Source organism: Syngnathus scovelli, unplaced genomic scaffold (genome assembly GCF_024217435.2).
Source record: "Syngnathus scovelli strain Florida unplaced genomic scaffold, RoL_Ssco_1.2 HiC_scaffold_34, whole genome shotgun sequence".
Classification (NCBI taxonomy): domain Eukaryota; kingdom Metazoa; phylum Chordata; class Actinopteri; order Syngnathiformes; family Syngnathidae; genus Syngnathus; species Syngnathus scovelli.
Genome location: NW_026061433.1, coordinates 232065 through 240000, shown reverse-complemented (window position 1 = coordinate 240000; position 7936 = coordinate 232065).

Below are 7936 nucleotides of genomic sequence, written 5' to 3'. Positions count from 1 at the left end.
TCATGGGCGCATGTCGGTCAGGTTATAAGAGTGTTTTTTTCGCTCCGGGCTAGAGCCGGGTGAGGTCGTCTCGAACCACGTGCCTGAAGGCCGCCTCGCGCCGGATTCGGCCCCGCTCATTCGTCGGAGTGACCGCCCGACGCGGGCATCGCTAGATTAGCCGTGGCCCCGATCCTTCCCCATCGACAGCCTTTCGCCCCCTTCGCTCCGGCCTCTGAGGCGGCCGGTACCCCTTTCTTGGATGAGACAGAACCCTTGACGGGCCGTTCGCAGATTTTTGCCCGGCCTGTGTTTAAGGAGGCGGCCGGTACCTCCCTCCTTGGATGACCAACAACCCTTGACGGGCCATTCGCAGATTTTTGCCCGGCCTGTGTTTAAGGAGGCGGCCGGTACCTCCCTCCTTGGATGACCTTCTACCCTTGACGGGCCATTCGCAGATTTTTGCCCGGCCTGTGTTTAAGGAGGCGGCCGGTACCTCCCTCCTTGGATGACCTTCTACCCTTGACGGGCCATTCGCAGATTTTTGCCCGGCCTGTGTTTAAGGAGGCGGCCGGTACCTCCCTCCTTGGATGACCCACTACCCTTGACGGGCCCATTCGCAGATTTTTGCCCGGCCTGTGTTTAGGGAGGCGACCGGTCCTCCGTAGCTTGATCGGATTTCCCTTCCGGCCTGTGTTTAAGGAGGCGGCCGGTCCTCCGTAGCTTGATCGGATTTCCCTTCCAGCCTGTGTTTAAGGAGGCGGCTGGTCCTCCCCGGTCGGTTGCCAAGCGACCGGGACCCGCAAGTGGGCAGGAACCGTCCACCCAACGCCGGCGAGCCGGGGCCGGTGGGGGCCCTACCAAGGCGGGTCTAACTTCAGGCGGTGCAAACGGGGGAGGGGGGTAAGGACGGCTGCCGGGAGCAGACAGCCGTCCCCGGGAGGGGGTAGTAGCTTCGCGGCGGCCGCCGGGAGCAGACGGCCGTCCGCGGATTCTGCCAATGCCTGTAGGACTTTGAATATTTCACAGCCGTGCTGTGGCACTTAGAAAATTTTTCAGAGATGTGGCACTTAGAAAGTTTTTCAGAGATGTGGCACTTAGAAAGTTTTTCAGAGATGTGGCACTTAGAAAGTTTTTGAGAGATGTGGCACTTTGAAAATTTTTGAGAGATGTGGCACTTTGAAAATTTTTGAGAAATGTGGCACTTTGAAAATTTTTGAGAAATGTGGCACTTAGAAAATTTTCTCTCTCTCTCTGGAAGTGCCGTGCCTTCTTCAGTTCTGCTATCCGAGCAGGGGACGCTTGCTGGCGGCCGTTACCAGCGCTCGGACCAGGCCCAATTGATTTGCATGGAAAACAATTGCGTCCCCCATGCTCGTTCTGACTATATTTTGCGAAAGGGGGGTAAAGTGATGAGTACACTAAGTGGGGGGACCAACCCATGTACTCTAGAAAAAGTACATGGGTTGACAAAAGACCAGTTCGTACTGCACCCCTGGTACCCAAACCCCTGGTACCTTTAGGCACTTAGAAAAATTTCGCCCAAATTTGGAGGTCGCTCCAGGGGAAGAGGCCGAATTTTCGCCTATTACGGCCGACCGCGGGAACCAGCCGAGGCGGACGCTTTTCGGCGCAAGAGCCGTTGGCACTTAGAAAATATTCGCTAAACTTCAAAGGACCTCCAGGGGAAGAGGCCGAATTGTCACTTTTTCTGGCCGACATCGGGAACCAGCCGAGTCGGACTCTTTACGGCGGAGCAGCCGTTGGCACTTAGAAAATATTCGCCAAACTCGGCCGGACTTCCAGGGGAAGAGGCCGAATTGTCACTTGTTCTGCCCGACATCGGGAACCAGCCGAGTCGGACACTTTAAGGCGGAGCAGCCGTTGGCACTTAGAAAATATTCGCCAAACTTGAACGGACCTCCAGGGGAAGAGGCCGAATTTTCACCTGTTCTGGCCGACATCGGGAACCAGCCGAGTCGGACGCTTTTCGGCGCAAGAGCCGTTGGAACTTAGAAAATATTCGCTAAACTTCAAAGGACCTCCAGGGGAAGAGGCCGAATTGTCACTTGTTCTGGCCGACATCGGGAACCAGCCGAGTCGGACTCTTTACGGCGGAGCAGCCGTTGGCACTTAGAAAATATTCGCCAAACTCGGCCGGACTTCCAGGGGAAGAGGCCGAATTGTCACTTGTTCTGCCCGACATCGGGAACCAGCCGAGTCGGACACTTTAAGGCGGAGCAGCCGTTGGCACTTAGAAAATATTCGCCAAACTTGAACGGACCTCCAGGGGAAGAGGCCGAATTTTCACCTGTTCTGGCCGACATCGGGAACCAGCCGAGTCGGACGCTTTAAGGCGGAGCAGCCGTTGGCACTTAGAAAATATTCGTTAAACTTGAAAGGACCTCCAGGGGAAGAGGCCGAATTGTCACTTGTTCTGGCCGACATCGGGAACCAGCCGAGTCGGACGCTTTAAGGCGGAGCAGCCGTCGGCACTTAGAAAATATTCGTTAAACTTGAAAAGACCTCCAGGGGAAGAGGCCGAATTGTCACTTGTTCTGGCCGACATCGGGAACCAGACGAGTCGGGCCCTTTAAGGCTGAGCAGCCCTTGGCACTTAGGAAATATTTGCCTTAACTCGGCCGGACTTCCAGGGGAAGAGGCCGGATTTTCACTTGTTCTGGCCGACATCGGGAACCAGCCGAGTCGGACGCTTTAAGGCGGAGCAGCCGTTGGCACTTAGAAAATATTCCCCAAACTTGAACGGACCTCCAGGGGAAGAGGCCGAATTTTCACTTGTTCTGGCCGACATCGGGAACCAGCCGAGTCGGACTCTTTACGGCGGAACAGCCGTTGGCACTTAGAAAATATTCGTTAAACTTCAACTGACCTCCAGGGGAAGAGGCCGAATTTCCACTTGTTCTGGCCGACATCGGGAACCAGCCGAGTCGGACGCTTTACGGCGGAGCAGCCGTTGGCACTTAGAAAATATTCGTTAAACTTCAACTGACCTCCAGGGGAAGAGGCCGAATTTTCACTTGTTCTGGCCGACATCGGGAACCAGCCGAGTCGGACGCTTTACGGCGGAGCAGCCGTTGGCACTTAGAAAATATTCGTTAAACTTCAACTGACCTCCAGGGGAAGAGGCCGAATTTTCACTTGTTCTGGCCGACATCGGGAACCAGCCGAGTCGGACTCTTTACGGCGGAACAGCCGTTGGCACTTTGGAAATATTTGCCTTAACTTGGCCGGACTTCCAGGGGAAGAGGCCGATTTTTCACTTGTTCTGGCCGACATCGGGAACCAGCCGAGTCGGACTCTTTACGGCGGAACAGCCGTTGGCACTTTGAAAATATTTGCCTTAACTCGGCCGGACTTCCAGGGGAAGAGGCCGATTTTTCACTTGTTCTGGCCGACATCGGGAACCAGCCGAGTGGGACCCTTTAAGGCTGAGCAGCCGTTGGCACTTAGGAAATATTTGCCTTAACTCGGCCGGACTTCCAGGGGAAGAGGCCGGATTTTCACTTGTTCTGGCCAACATCGGGAACCAGCCGAGTCGGACACTTAAAGGCTGAGCAGCCGTTGGCACTTAGGAAATATTTGCCTTAACTCGGCCGGACTTCCAGGGGAAGAGGCCGGATTTTCACTTGTTCTGGCCGACATCGGGAACCAGCCGAGTCGGACAGTTTAAGGCTGAGCAGCCGTTGGCACTTAGGAAATATTTGCCTTAACTCGGCCGGACTTCCAGGGGAAGAGGCCGATTTTTCACTTGTTCTGGCCGACATCGGGAACCAGCCGAGTCGGACGCTTTACGGCGGAGCAGCCGTTGGCACTTAGAAAATATTCGTTAAACTTCAACTGACCTCCAGGGGAAGAGGCCGAATTTTCACTTGTTCTGGCCGACATCGGGAACCAGCCGAGTCGGACTCTTTACGGCGGAACAGCCGTTGGCACTTTGGAAATATTTGCCTTAACTTGGCCGGACTTCCAGGGGAAGAGGCCGATTTTTCACTTGTTCTGGCCGACATCGGGAACCAGCCGAGTCGGACTCTTTACGGCGGAACAGCCGTTGGCACTTTGAAAATATTTGCCTTAACTCGGCCGGACTTCCAGGGGAAGAGGCCGATTTTTCACTTGTTCTGGCCGACATCGGGAACCAGCCGAGTGGGACCCTTTAAGGCTGAGCAGCCGTTGGCACTTAGGAAATATTTGCCTTAACTCGGCCGGACTTCCAGGGGAAGAGGCCGGATTTTCACTTGTTCTGGCCAACATCGGGAACCAGCCGAGTCGGACACTTAAAGGCTGAGCAGCCGTTGGCACTTAGGAAATATTTGCCTTAACTCGGCCGGACTTCCAGGGGAAGAGGCCGGATTTTCACTTGTTCTGGCCGACATCGGGAACCAGCCGAGTCGGACAGTTTAAGGCTGAGCAGCCGTTGGCACTTAGGAAATATTTGCCTTAACTCGGCCGGACTTCCAGGGGAAGAGGCCGATTTTTCACTTGTTCTGGCCGACATCGGGAACCAGCCGAGTCGGACGCTTTACGGCGGAGCAGCCGTTGGCACTTAGAAAATATTCGTTAAACTTCAACTGACCTCCAGGGGAAGAGGCCGAATTTTCACTTGTTCTGGCCGACATCGGGAACCAGCCGAGTCGGACTCTTTACGGCGGAACAGCCGTTGGCACTTTGGAAATATTTGCCTTAACTTGGCCGGACTTCCAGGGGAAGAGGCCGATTTTTCACTTGTTCTGGCCGACATCGGGAACCAGCCGAGTCGGACTCTTTACGGCGGAACAGCCGTTGGCACTTTGAAAATATTTGCCTTAACTCGGCCGGACTTCCAGGGGAAGAGGCCGATTTTTCACTTGTTCTGGCCGACATCGGGAACCAGCCGAGTGGGACCCTTTAAGGCTGAGCAGCCGTTGGCACTTAGGAAATATTTGCCTTAACTCGGCCGGACTTCCAGGGGAAGAGGCCGGATTTTCACTTGTTCTGGCCAACATCGGGAACCAGCCGAGTCGGACACTTAAAGGCTGAGCAGCCGTTGGCACTTAGGAAATATTTGCCTTAACTCGGCCGGACTTCCAGGGGAAGAGGCCGGATTTTCACTTGTTCTGGCCGACATCGGGAACCAGCCGAGTCGGACACTTTAAGGCTGAGCAGCCGTTGGCACTTAGGAAATATTTGCCTTAACTCGGCCGGACTTCCAGGGGAAGAGGCCGATTTTTCACTTGTTCTGGCCGACCGGGGGAACCAGCCGAGTCGGACACTTTACGGCGGAGCAGCCGTTGGCACTTAGGAAATATTCGCCAAAATGTTCCGGACCTCCAGGGGAAGAGGCCAAATTTTCACTTGTTCTGGCCGACCGGGTGAACCGGCCGAGGCGGACACTTTACGGCGGAGCAGCCGTTGGCACTTAGGAAATATTCGCCAAAATGTTCCGGACCTCCAGGGGAAGAGGCCAAATTTTCACTTGTTCTGGCCGACCGGGTGAACCGGCCGAGGCGGACACTTTACGGCGGAGCAGCCGTTGGCACTTAGGAAATATTCGCCAAAATGTTCCGGACCTCCAGGGGAAGAGGCCGAATTTTCACTTGTTCTGGCCGACCGGGGGAACCAGCCGAGGCGGACACTTTACGGCGGAGCAGCCGTTGGCACTTAGGAAATATTCGCCAAAATGTTCCGGACCTCCAGGGGAAGAGGCCGAATTTTCGCTCGTTCGGGCCGACCGGGAGAACCAGCCGAGGCGGACACTTTACGGCGGTTGAGCCGTTGGCACTTAGAAATTATTCAGACTTCCATCAAACACACATCGGCCTTTTGCCGTCACTGCCCGGGATGGGCACCGTGGTAGCTCGGACAGTTCGCGTGACAGCTTCCGCTGGCACTTAGACAATTTTTAAAATGAAAATAAACAGTTCTGCACATACGTGCCGACTATATTTTGCGAAATGGGGGTAAAGTGATGAGTACACTAAGTGGGGGGACCAAGTACATAAAGCCCACCCCTGGTACCTCAGAGAGGCCGAATTGACACATTTTGTGTCCGACCGCGGGAACCAGCCGAGGCGGACGCTTTTCGGCGCAAGAGCCGTTGGCACTTAGAAAATATTCGTTAATCTTGAACGGACCTCCAGGGGAAGAGGCCGAATTTTCACTTGTTCTGGCCGACATCGGGAACCAGCCGAGTCGGACTCTTTACGGCGGAACAGCCGTTGGCACTTAGGAAATATTCGCCGAACTCGGCCGGACTTCCAGGGGAAGAGGCCGAATTTTCACTTGTTCTGGCCGACATCGGGAACCAGCCGAGTCGGACTCTTTACGGCGGAGCAGCCGTTGGCACTTAGGAAATATTTGCCAAAATGTTCCGGACCTCCAGGGGAAGAGGCCGAATATTCACTTGTTCTGGCCGACATCGGGAACCAGCCGAGTCGGACACTTTACGGCGGAGCAGCCGTTGGCACTTAGGAAATATTCGCCAAACTTGGCCGGACTTCCAGGGGAAGAGGCCGAATGTCCACTTGTTCTGGCCGACATCGGGAACCAGCCGAGTCGGACGCTTTACGGCGGAGCAGCCGTTGGCACTTAGGAAATATTTGCCTTAACTCGGCCGGACTTCCAGGGGAAGAGGCCGAATTTTCACTTGTTCTGGCCGATATCGGGAACCAGCCGAGTCGGACTCTTTACGGCGGAACAGCCGTTGGCACTTAGGAAATATTCGCCTTAAGTCGGCCGGACTTCCAGGGGAAGAGGCCGATTTTTCACTTGTTCTGGCCGACCGGGGGAACCAGCCGAGTCGGACACTTTACGGCGGAGCAGCCGTTGGCACTTAGGAAATATTCGCCAAAATGTTCCGGACCTCCAGGGGAAGAGGCCAAATTTTCACTTGTTCTGGCCGACCGGGTGAACCGGCCGAGGCGGACACTTTACGGCGGAGCAGCCGTTGGCACTTAGGAAATATTCGCCAAAATGTTCCGGACCTCCAGGGGAAGAGGCCGAATTTTCACTTGTTCTGGCCGACCGGGGGAACCAGCCGAGGCGGACACTTTACGGCGGAGCAGCCGTTGGCACTTAGGAAATATTCGCCAAAATGTTCCGGACCTCCAGGGAAAGAGGCCGAATTTTCACTCGTTCTGGCCGACCGGGGGAACCGGCCGAGGCGGACACTTTACGGCGGTTGAGCCGTTGGCACTTAGAAATTATTCAGACTTCCATAAACACACATCGGCCTTTTGCCGTCACTGCCCGGGATGGGCACCGTGGTAGCTCGGACAGTTCGTTTGACAGCTTCCGCTGGCACTTAGACAATTTTTAAAATGAAAATAAACAGTTCTGCACATACGTGCCGACTATATTTTGCGAAAGGGGGGTAAAGTGATGAGTACACTAAGTGGGGGGACCAAGTACATAAAGCCTACCCCTGGTACCTCAGAGAGGCCGAATTGACACATTTTGTGTCCGACCGCGGGAACCAGCCGAGGCGGACGCTTTTCGGCGCAAGAGCCGTTGGCACTTAGAAAATATTCGCTAAACTTCAAAGGACCTCCAGGGGAAGAGGCCGAATTGTCACTTTTTCTGGCCGACATCGGGAACCAGCCGAGTCGGACACCTTACGGCGGAAGAGCCGATGGCACTTAGAAAATATTCGTTAAACTTCAACTGACCTCCAGGGGAAGAGGCCGATTTTTCACTTGTTCTGGCCGACATCGGGAACCAGCCGAGTCGGACGCTTTTCGGCGCAAGAGCCGTTGGCACTTAGAAAATATTCGTTAATCTTGAACGGACCTCCAGGGGAAGAGGCCGAATTTCCACTTATTCTGGCCGACATCGGGAACCAGCCGAGTCGGACGCTTTACGGCGGAGCAGCCGTTGGCACTTAGAAAATATTCGTTAATCTTGAACGGACCTCCAGGGGAAGAGGCCGAATTTTCACTTGTTCTGGCCGACATCGGGAACC